The sequence below is a fragment of the Caretta caretta genome, chromosome 1 (genome assembly GCF_965140235.1).
Source record: "Caretta caretta isolate rCarCar2 chromosome 1, rCarCar1.hap1, whole genome shotgun sequence".
Taxonomy (NCBI): domain Eukaryota; kingdom Metazoa; phylum Chordata; order Testudines; family Cheloniidae; genus Caretta; species Caretta caretta.
The window spans coordinates 253,246,833-253,256,617 of record NC_134206.1 but is presented as its reverse complement, the minus strand read 5'-3'; positions in this window follow the sequence as shown (position 1 = coordinate 253,256,617).

Sequence of the window (9,785 nt, the reverse complement as noted above, 5' to 3'; positions counted from 1 at the left end):
TTCACTGCTGTGTAGCAAATTGTGAAGATGCTAGCATTGAGGCATGAAAACTGTTAGCCACTATTCACAATTTTAATACTACCTTCATAGCTGTCACATAAATTCGTTGCCAAACTTGGGCTTATAATAGCAAGAGGGAACTTAAAAAGAAAGAATTCCTAAGGGCACAGTTTGCTACGGTATCTGTACTTGTTTGCAGATGGTTTTTGAAACCATAACTACAGTAACTCCATCCAATGTTTTCTAATGTAGCTGCCCTGTAGTTTAAAAAAAAATCAACTCTTCCCTTTGCCCACTGCTTTTTTTTTTTTTACAGTAAATAGAAATGCCTATAAAGGCTCTCTTCTTTTTTCCCCCCCACTCCTTCCCCCCCCCGCCTCACAACAAGGAGAGAGAGAGAGAGACAGACAGAGAGCAAAAAGAAAAGAAAGAGGCTTGTGAATGAAGCCCAGACAATACAGGGTCACAAAGCTGTCACAACTAATGTCATAGTGACACTGCTGGGCAGGCTTACAGAGGACTTCTTGTTTCTTGATTTTTATGGTGATCGGTAGAACCCATGTAGCACTTTGCGAACAGGTTTAGGACAAGTGGCGAAGAAAAGACTCCTCACAATAAACTCTTTTCTGCTGCATTGGGAGCATTATGCCCACAAACACCTGGGGTTTACTAAGAGGGGGTTGCAATAGACTAAATATATAAATAAAGGAGCGGAGCTATTGTTTTTGAGTTACACCCCATGTACCAAGTGGGCACAATAGTTTTCCTTTAACTTGTCAGAGGCTATGGAGTCTAATAAAGCCTCAGAAATGCTATTTGATACAAATACCAACATTTAAGGAATGTTAAGGTTGGGGCAGAAAAAAAGCAGACAAAAGAAATAGAGAGTTCTGGCTTAAAGCCTGTGCCATTGTGTGAAGATGTTGCAGGCGATGAGTCTTTCTCATGCCTTCTGAGGCACGTTTCTAACACAACTTTGAGAATACAGAGGAGAGTAGAGGCAACGGGGCCAGATCCTCAGCAGATGTAAACCAGTGTAGCTCTGAAGTCAATGGAGCTAGGCTGATTTACACCAGTTAAGGATCTGGCCTAACAGTGCGTAACATCATATTCTTGAACCTCAGATTCTTATGGTAGCTAGGCAGTCAGGTAAATTAAAGGCAATTGCATTAAAAACAACATAAAGTCCCTACTCCCAGTTAGTAATAAAATATAACTAGAAGTTTTTACATTTTCCTTTCTTCTCTTGATTGGTGACGTGTCTGTCCCTGCAGTCATGGATTTCCTACTTGGCAAGTATTTTGTGAGAGAGGTCACTCAACAGAGCAACCTCACAGAAAGAGTCGTGAGGTAAGTACTCCCTCACCCACCTCAGAATATTAATCAGCTCTGGGAAGGTTCCTTTTCGCAGTCATTAGCCTTTCAAAAACAAATTGAGGGTGATTGATAGTGTCCGAAGGAGTTGGGTCTAGGGAGAAGCCTTCGCCATTTCCCCATCCAAAACTGGCCACACTTTCAGAGTATTTCATAAAATCAAAATGCTATGTAAAGCAAACTTTCTTTAATTATTTTTTAAAAAAACATACTGCCCCCTTTGCAATGTTTCCTTCTTCCTCTTTTTCTCTTCAGAGTTACCATTTTTCAGTCTAGACCTGTTTCTTCAAGGTGCTTTTCTGATTTGGCCATCCTCTCACTATCTATATTTAAACTTCAGTTATCTTAAACTGATCAAAAAGTACCCTGAGGTCTTCAGTGAGCCAAGACAGACATTCAGAATTTGACATGATATCAATAGAATGTGTATAGTGAAAAGCCTCCTATATAACAGCCTGAGAGGCGAATTTTCATGCAAAAGCATCAGAAAGCTCCCTTTGAAAAGTCTGAGCTGAGATTTGTTGTAAATGTTTGCAACAAATGTTTAAAAGCGTGTTTTATGTTTAAGAGTAAGATTAGTTTATACACTGGGCAACTAGAGTTTCAAGGTAAAAAACCAGGCCAATCTCTCCTTTAAAATCCAGTTCTTCCAGGAATTTTTCCTACATACTTTGCCCCACTCCCTTCCTTATCTGAACTGTTGGCTGTTGTCTTGTCTCGATTATCTTGTGGGCATGCCTGTAACCTTAATGTCTGTGCACATTAGTGTTTATCTTGTTTTCCTAAATACTGTCGATTTTATGTGCCTTGATGAAGCACTGATGGAGTAGATTTGTACAAACTTCACCTGAAAACCACCGTGGCACATTGGTTAGGATGCTGGACTAGGAATCAGAAGACCAAGCTGCCTATCCTAGGACTGCCACTGAACTCATGTGTGACTTTGGGCAAGTCACTTTCCCTTCCCACCATTTTCCTGTTTTGTCTATTTAGACTATAATCTCTTTGAGGGCAGGTATTGTCTCTTACTAGGTGTTTGTACAGTGCCTAACACAATGGGGTCCTGATCTCAATTGAAGCTTCTAGGCACTAATATAATAAAATAATTATAAAAAATAAGTACACTGCCTCCATATAGGATTGGAGAAGATGAAACAGTCAGGAAAAATGTTATCTTTCTATGTATCCCTGTTATCACAGACATAAGTTATGCATAGGTTTATTATTGTAAGATCATCAGTTGTTTACCACATGCCTTGCCATTGCAACCATTAACAATTAAATCGGAACAGGCTATTTGAAACAATAACAAAACTTTTAGTTTAGATCATAGAAGATACCACTATGATAAAGGAAAAATTAGAGCAGTATCAGGTTGCTCATTTTTTTAGTAGTTTAAATTGTAAATGTCTTTTCTCCATTCTTTGCACAACCTGAATACGTTTTCATAAGGGAAGTTTTGTCCTTTTCTTCCAAGACGTATTAGGTTTTTTTGTTTTTTTTTGTTTTTATCTAAGCAATTTGAGGACATTAGCACTAGCATTTCAATGAGGAAAGAAGAATTGAGCATGGAAGCTCTTATGTTGTAATTTAACCTAGTAGGGGGCTAGCTTGGACTATTAAGTCTTTTTCAAACGTTGTAGTTCAAGGCATCAGTTCCTGGAGTAAAATTCCTGCTGTTTCGGAGATTCTGTAGCAGGAGGGCCATCAGCTTATTAAGGTCACAGAAAGAAGAGTTTTTATACCCTTAGATAGATCCTCTCTATGGACCTGATCCAAAGTCCGTTGAAGTCCATGAGACACTATTGAGTTCTGTGGGCTTTGGATCAGGCCCGAAATGTGCAATTGAGTTAGAATAGATCCTGCTAGTTCAGTAACTTAAAGTCTCTGTACAGTAAGTGTTTACTGATTGTCACAATTGCTGCACAGTGCTTAGGCTGGACAATGTTCAAAACATTTGGCTGCAACCCCAGGCTCTGAGGAAAGAATTAAAGAAAATTTGACTGTGAATTTCATATCAAATATGAGCACAAGGGGCCCTATTTAATAGACAGTACGTCATTTAGGGTTAGATCACCAGCTGGTGTAAATCACAATAGTTACATTCGTTTCAATGGGTCTATATTCCACCAGCTTAGGAGGTGGCCCATAATACTGAATGCTAATTTTGTTAAGTGTTTTACCATGAAGATACACCCTTTGCCAATATGTTATATGCAGGAAATTGGATTAGTGGTAGAACTTCCCTAACACGATTGACTGAAGTTTTCTCTTTTACATTTTGTTTTTCTAGAATTCCCCACACCCTTCTTTTCTGTTGAAACAGTCTGTCACCAAGGGACTGGAGTTGGCTTTGATGCTCTTCAGTTTTTGGATATAACACAAGAGTAAGTCCACACTAGAGTTTTTGATTGTGCTGGAACTCAAGCTGATTGACTGACTGCCAATTGACTTGAGTTAACTAATACAGTTGTTATAGACTATCTACAAAAGGCTTTGTTTCTGGGATAAGACCTAGGATGAACCATAACAAGTAACAAATATTTGTGGCTGGTGTCTACGTTAGTATTTACAAGTGTTTGTCTACAGTAATGTCAGTTACCTTTAACTAATTGGTTATCAATTCACTTGAGTTACAGCACAACCAGAAGCTCTAGTGTGGATGAGCCCTGGAGAACTTGGTGAGAAACCTAGGTTAGGTTATTACTATTATGCAGATAATACACAGTCAGGACCGGCTCTAGGCCCCAGCAAAGCAAGCATGTGCTTGGGGCGGCACATTTCCAGAGGCGGCAGCCTAGAGACGGCCCTGGGTAGGAGCCCTTGTAGCGGAAGAAGACCTGCACATTGACCGTTAAGGTGTCTTGTGTACTCGAAGTAATAGGTCAGCATCATGGTCCCTGCCATGATCACCATCTCGAAGTAAAACATGTTGGTGAGCGCAGAGGGCACTGGCAGGCACTCTGGCGGCCGTGGCAGCCCCCCTCCCCGGCTGCACGGTCCACCTGCTCTCTGGCGGCATCTCCGGGCAGGTGCCTGATGCCTCTCCCCAGTGCCAGCCTCCCGTGGGAGGGAGAGGGTGGAAATCCCAGTCACTCTGAGCCTGCCAGCTCAGTCCACACGAGCCCGGCTCCAGGCAGGCAATGCAGCCGCCGCTCCTGGGCTGCCAAATCCGCCACCCTTTCCCCTCTTAGGATTTTGTGTCTTTGTCCAAACAGCTGGAGCAATAATTGCCCATGCTGAGCAGCCTTTTGCACAGCTGCTGCTGCCAGCTCCTCCACTCTAGCTGTAAATTGTTTTACAGATGTACCAACATATTCTTCAAAAAGTTATGCTCTGAGATCAGAACTCCAAAAAATACATACAGATAACAAGTAACTTTCAGGTTGTGCCCCCAAAGGACAAAAGCCAGAGACTGTAGTCAAAAAATCTCAAATGGTCTTTTACAAGGCCACGCTGTTAACTTTAAATCCATTTTAAACTTTACTTGGCTTTGTTACTGCAGTCAGTCAGTCTGATCTCAGTTGTGAACCAGATTTGCCAGTTATTTTTTCCCTCTCCTGCCAGAGCAAAGGAACCTCCACAGATTTTGTGCGTGTGCTTTACCTTTTTTCCTGTGCCATACTAACAAGAAATACTCCCTGCAGAAGGACTGGCTTAGCATAGCATGGAAATGTGGCACTGAAACAGCAATAGGATTGGCAGATTCTGTCACTTCGGTAAAGAAAGTGCTAAACAGGAGAATATATTTAGAAAATGGGGGAAATTATTCTTTCAAACACACATACAGCTTTGAGAAAAGTCAGATTCACTTATACTGAAAAGTTGGACTCAGGACGTAAATTATTCACAGTTGATTAGACCAAGACAAGCATTTCTCAAACATTTCTCAATGCTTAAAATTAAATGAGCACACTAGTAGGAAATTGTTTTATTTCACTAACTACAAATTCTCTGTTTTCATTTTTTAAAAAATTTTAAACAGAAAAACAAAACAAAACAAAAAAAGAAATTGCAAAATGCAAACTTGTGTAAAAGCCAAAAAAAAAGGGATGAGGGAAGCAAAAAATTTTTTGCTTGGGGTGGCAAAAAACTTAGAGCTGGCCCTGTACACAGTCACTGTATGTTTCTGCCTCTTCAGACTCTGGGTGGTTGTTAGGTATCTTGGCGTCGGTGTCGAGACACTCCATGATCCCGTGGCTTAGAACTGCTAAGATTAATCCTAAATTATATTGGTTGAACCAGAAGAGAATTGGGAGTAGAGAGCATTTCCTTGCAAGTTTTTATGAAGTAACATAAAGAGATAGTGTGGGTTGACATCTAGTCATAGCTGTTTATTTGGGTCTGACTTTAGAAGACAGTATGTCAGCTGTGGTCAGAGATTTTTACCACCATTAAAATGTCACCCCCAGATTATGATTACATCTCTCACTTGATGATGCTGTTGCATACCTGCCTTTGTATCACTGAGGTTAGACTGATGTAATATGATCAGCTGTGGTTACCAAATAGAGTGATCTTACACTTGTAGGTACCTTGAGATTGGGACAGTTTGGTTATTGGTTGGATAGGATCTGGATAACTCCTGCCGTTTGCACTTCTCTTGATGCTTGCATGAGCATGGACTGAGATTAATAGTTGGGTTTTGTCTTTGGGATGAATTTCAGATATCCTTCAGTGCTGCCCCAGTACCACCCACCTTTCAAGGGTCCAAGACAAAGTCCCAAGTGCAACAGGCTAACAGTGCTGGATGACGTCCCTTTCAACCTGAGACTGATCAGACAATGAGTCTTTTAAGTAAGCTTTATATTAACTTTTTTTGCATAGCTTATTGATTTTTATTTATTGCCATAATGATTTTAAGTGTATTATGGATGAGAAACACAAAGCAACTTAGGTGTCTAGGTGTCCAGAGTTAGGCACCTAAATCCCCAAGTGCAGCACTACTGTGATCCATGCATCACCTGCATGACCACTGCCTAACCCTGTAGGCACCTAAACTCACTTGGCATGTAATTTTCCACTGTAAAAGTTCCCTAAGTGCCAAAGTTTCATACACTGGGGCATGCGCACTGCTACCTCCCTCTAGGCATCCAGATGCCTATCTCCCATCTAAGCTCCAGAATGATTTGTGAACCAGGGAAGATAGGTGTTCAGCTGCCTAATTTGTATGTGGGGCCTGATCCTGTAGGTAGCCTCTAAGCGTAACTACTGGAACCCTACTGGGTTCTATTCAAAATCCAACCAGAGGAAGAAGTGGTGCTGCCCACCTTATAACTTTTAGCCCAGTGGTTAGAGCTCTCACCTGCGATGTGGGAAATCCAGGTTCAACTCCCTCATCCCTGCCAGAGGGGAGAGAATGGATTTGAACAGGGGTCTCCCTCCTCTCAGAGTGCTCTAACCACTAGGCTATGGGATATTCTGTTGTGGGGCTCCCATCTCTCCTGCTGAAGCTGTTCCACTTTGGATAAATAATGAAAAGAGTGATTGGAGTAAAGGATCCGGACTAAGGATCTTACCATCTAGGTGCCCTCACTACTGGACTACAGAATCATTCTTTCTGGGTAGTCTCGTTGAAGGTTTTGCAGGCTTGGGATCATAGACCCTGAAGCGGCAACCACTTCCTCACATGCTTAACTTCACACGCAGATAGATCACTCATATATGTAAAGTTAAGCATGTGAAGAAGTGGTTGCAAGATTGGGTCTTTAATCTGTATTTATTTTTCATCATGAAGTGACAAGGTTCGTTTGGCATATATGAGCTACCTTTGAAAAAAAATTCTTCTTTCCCAGTAATACCAAAATGAAACTTTTCCTTCTTAAGTATAAAGCAAGCATTAAATCAAACCCAGTAAACATTGCTGATTATCATGAACTGTATTTTATTTTTCAAAGGGGTTTTGTAATATTTCCAAGTCACACAAATGTGCCTTCCCAAATCTCTTCCCACAAATAGCAGACAGTGTGACTTTCACTGCTTGCCAGGAGCATCATCTAATGTTTATTCTTTCTGAGGTGAAAGGCTTGAGAAAAGCCTATAAGGGCCTGTTCTTGTAGCCCTTATGCACTAAGATTCAGTAGAATTTTGTGAGTGAGGATTATTAGATTGGACCGTAAAGATTATCCAGTAGGGGTGGGTTTTTGATTCAACTGGATTACTCACCAATGGCTAGTAGAATATTCCAAGTCTGCATCAACATCTAGGCCGTCCCTCTCCAACCTATACCCTGATTCTCAAAGTTACCACGTTGACTTCAGTGGGGCTCCACACTGGTTCAGCAATCTGCTTGTGTGGAATACCTTGAAGCCCAAATTTCCTAATAATTTTCTCCCTTCCATAGGACCGGGAGCCTATAAAGAAATCAAGATTAAATATACTATTTTAGCAAACGTATACCATAACTTTTAATGAATTCTAGTCCATCACATGTTGAAAGAGGCAACCTGGATCCTATGCATAGATTTCACATGATTGCTTCCATGTTACTAATAACATAGATGCTTCCTGTAATTTGACAGCTGTGTACTCAAATATTTCATACCTACAACGTTGTTTTATAGTTTGTGGGATTGTTTTCCCACTCATTCACGTTTCCCCTCAGTAACTTAGCAATGACTAATCAAGATATGCACACACCATATTGTTTTACGTGTTTAACTAGAACACTGACAGATTAATAGAAAGGGTAAATAGCAGTGCACTCTGTGGTGACTCAGTGTGGGCTCGCAGGATTGACTGCTGCCAGACTTTGTTGTATTTGCACAGAGGAAGCTGTTGCAAAAGCCTGCTGGGGCAAGGTGACCTGGGTCAGGGGTATTTGTTTCTCATCTCTATAGAAAACAATTGTCCTCTCAATGGAAGACAGCTTTTTGAAGCTACGTGGCTCTTCTGGTAAGGAAGCATTTGTACTCCCAGGGTGCTTACTAAAAATACAGCTATACCATAGTAGAAGGCAATAAGGGCTTGTCTGTATTGCCTTGCAGTTCAGACTACCGGGGCGTAAACAATAGTGTGCGCAAAGATGCTGTGTGTAATGTCCTGGTGTGGATGTAATGTTCTGGTGGGTGCAAACTAAAAGGTTCCTAGTTTGTGTTAACATAGCCCGCTTCAAAAAGGATTGCCTTAATGCAAACTAGGAACCCTTTTGTTCATTTATGCGGTGTCCACACGGGGAAGTTACAGCGCAACACTCTGGTGCATATTGCTATTTACTCCCCCATAGTCCAAACGCCAGGGCAGTGTAGACATAGCCTAAGTGCCCTCTACCTACTGTTCTTCATGAATGAGAGTGTAGGTTCATACATAATGACTTTTCTGATTCAGTTATTGATTTTACTTGCCTAGTTTTAGAAGAAAAGGAGAACTGCAGAGAGTCTTAATTGATTTTTTGTTTCTTTATTATAAGAAAATTATTATAAATTTCAAGTTAAAAAATGCGGAGGCCAAATTCATCCCTGATATAACTGTTTTTATTAATATTAGCAGCACCTAAATGCCACATCTGCGTTCAGGTCCCTAGTGTGTTAGATGCTGTAAAAATGCACAGTAAGACACAGTTCCTGCCCTAAGGAGTTTACAAGCTAGGCAAGACAAACACCAGGAGTATATTTATACCTTGCTTACTGTATTTTCCACTCCATGCATCTGATGAAGTGGGTTATATCCCATGAAAGCTTATGCCCAAATAAATTTGTTAGTCTCTAAGGTGCCACAAGGACTTCTCGTTATTTTTACTGATACAGACTAACACAGCTACCTCTCTGAAACCTGTCACCGGGAGTATTATTATTCCCATTTCATAGATGGGAAAATGAGTCTAAAAAAGATTAAGTGATTTCTAAAGGTTACACAGTGAGTCTGTGGCAGAGGTGAGTTTTTAACCCAGAGCTCCTGTATCCTGGTCCAGTGTCTTGACGGCTGGACAGTCGTTCCTCCATTGACTTCATAGATAAATAGGGCCTCCATGAACCCCAGGGAGAAAGAGAGCCCCCTTCTGTGTCTAACCACAACAAAATGTTGACCAAATTTCTGCTGTGAACTACTCTGAAACCTATATAAGTGTAAGTAAGTCTTCCTGGAGGAAGGTCTAAACTTTCCACTGGGCTATTAGAAAGGATTTTATTCTAGCAAAACTTAGATATATAAGAACGTTGACCAATTACCATGAGTGCCAGCCCCACATGGCAGAAATGTACCCTCAAAGGTTGTGTTTATAGAATGTGTTTTATCTCTCTCCAGTATGATTTCTACTCTATATGGAAAAAGGGAGGAATGTTTCTCTATAATACACTTGTTAGGAATTCAATAGACTCACTATCATTTTTCTGACTGTACAGACAGCTAGTCTATTCAAAGCCCGTGTGTAACTCCCAGCACTGCTAATATCTATGGAAGAAACAACCCTCTGT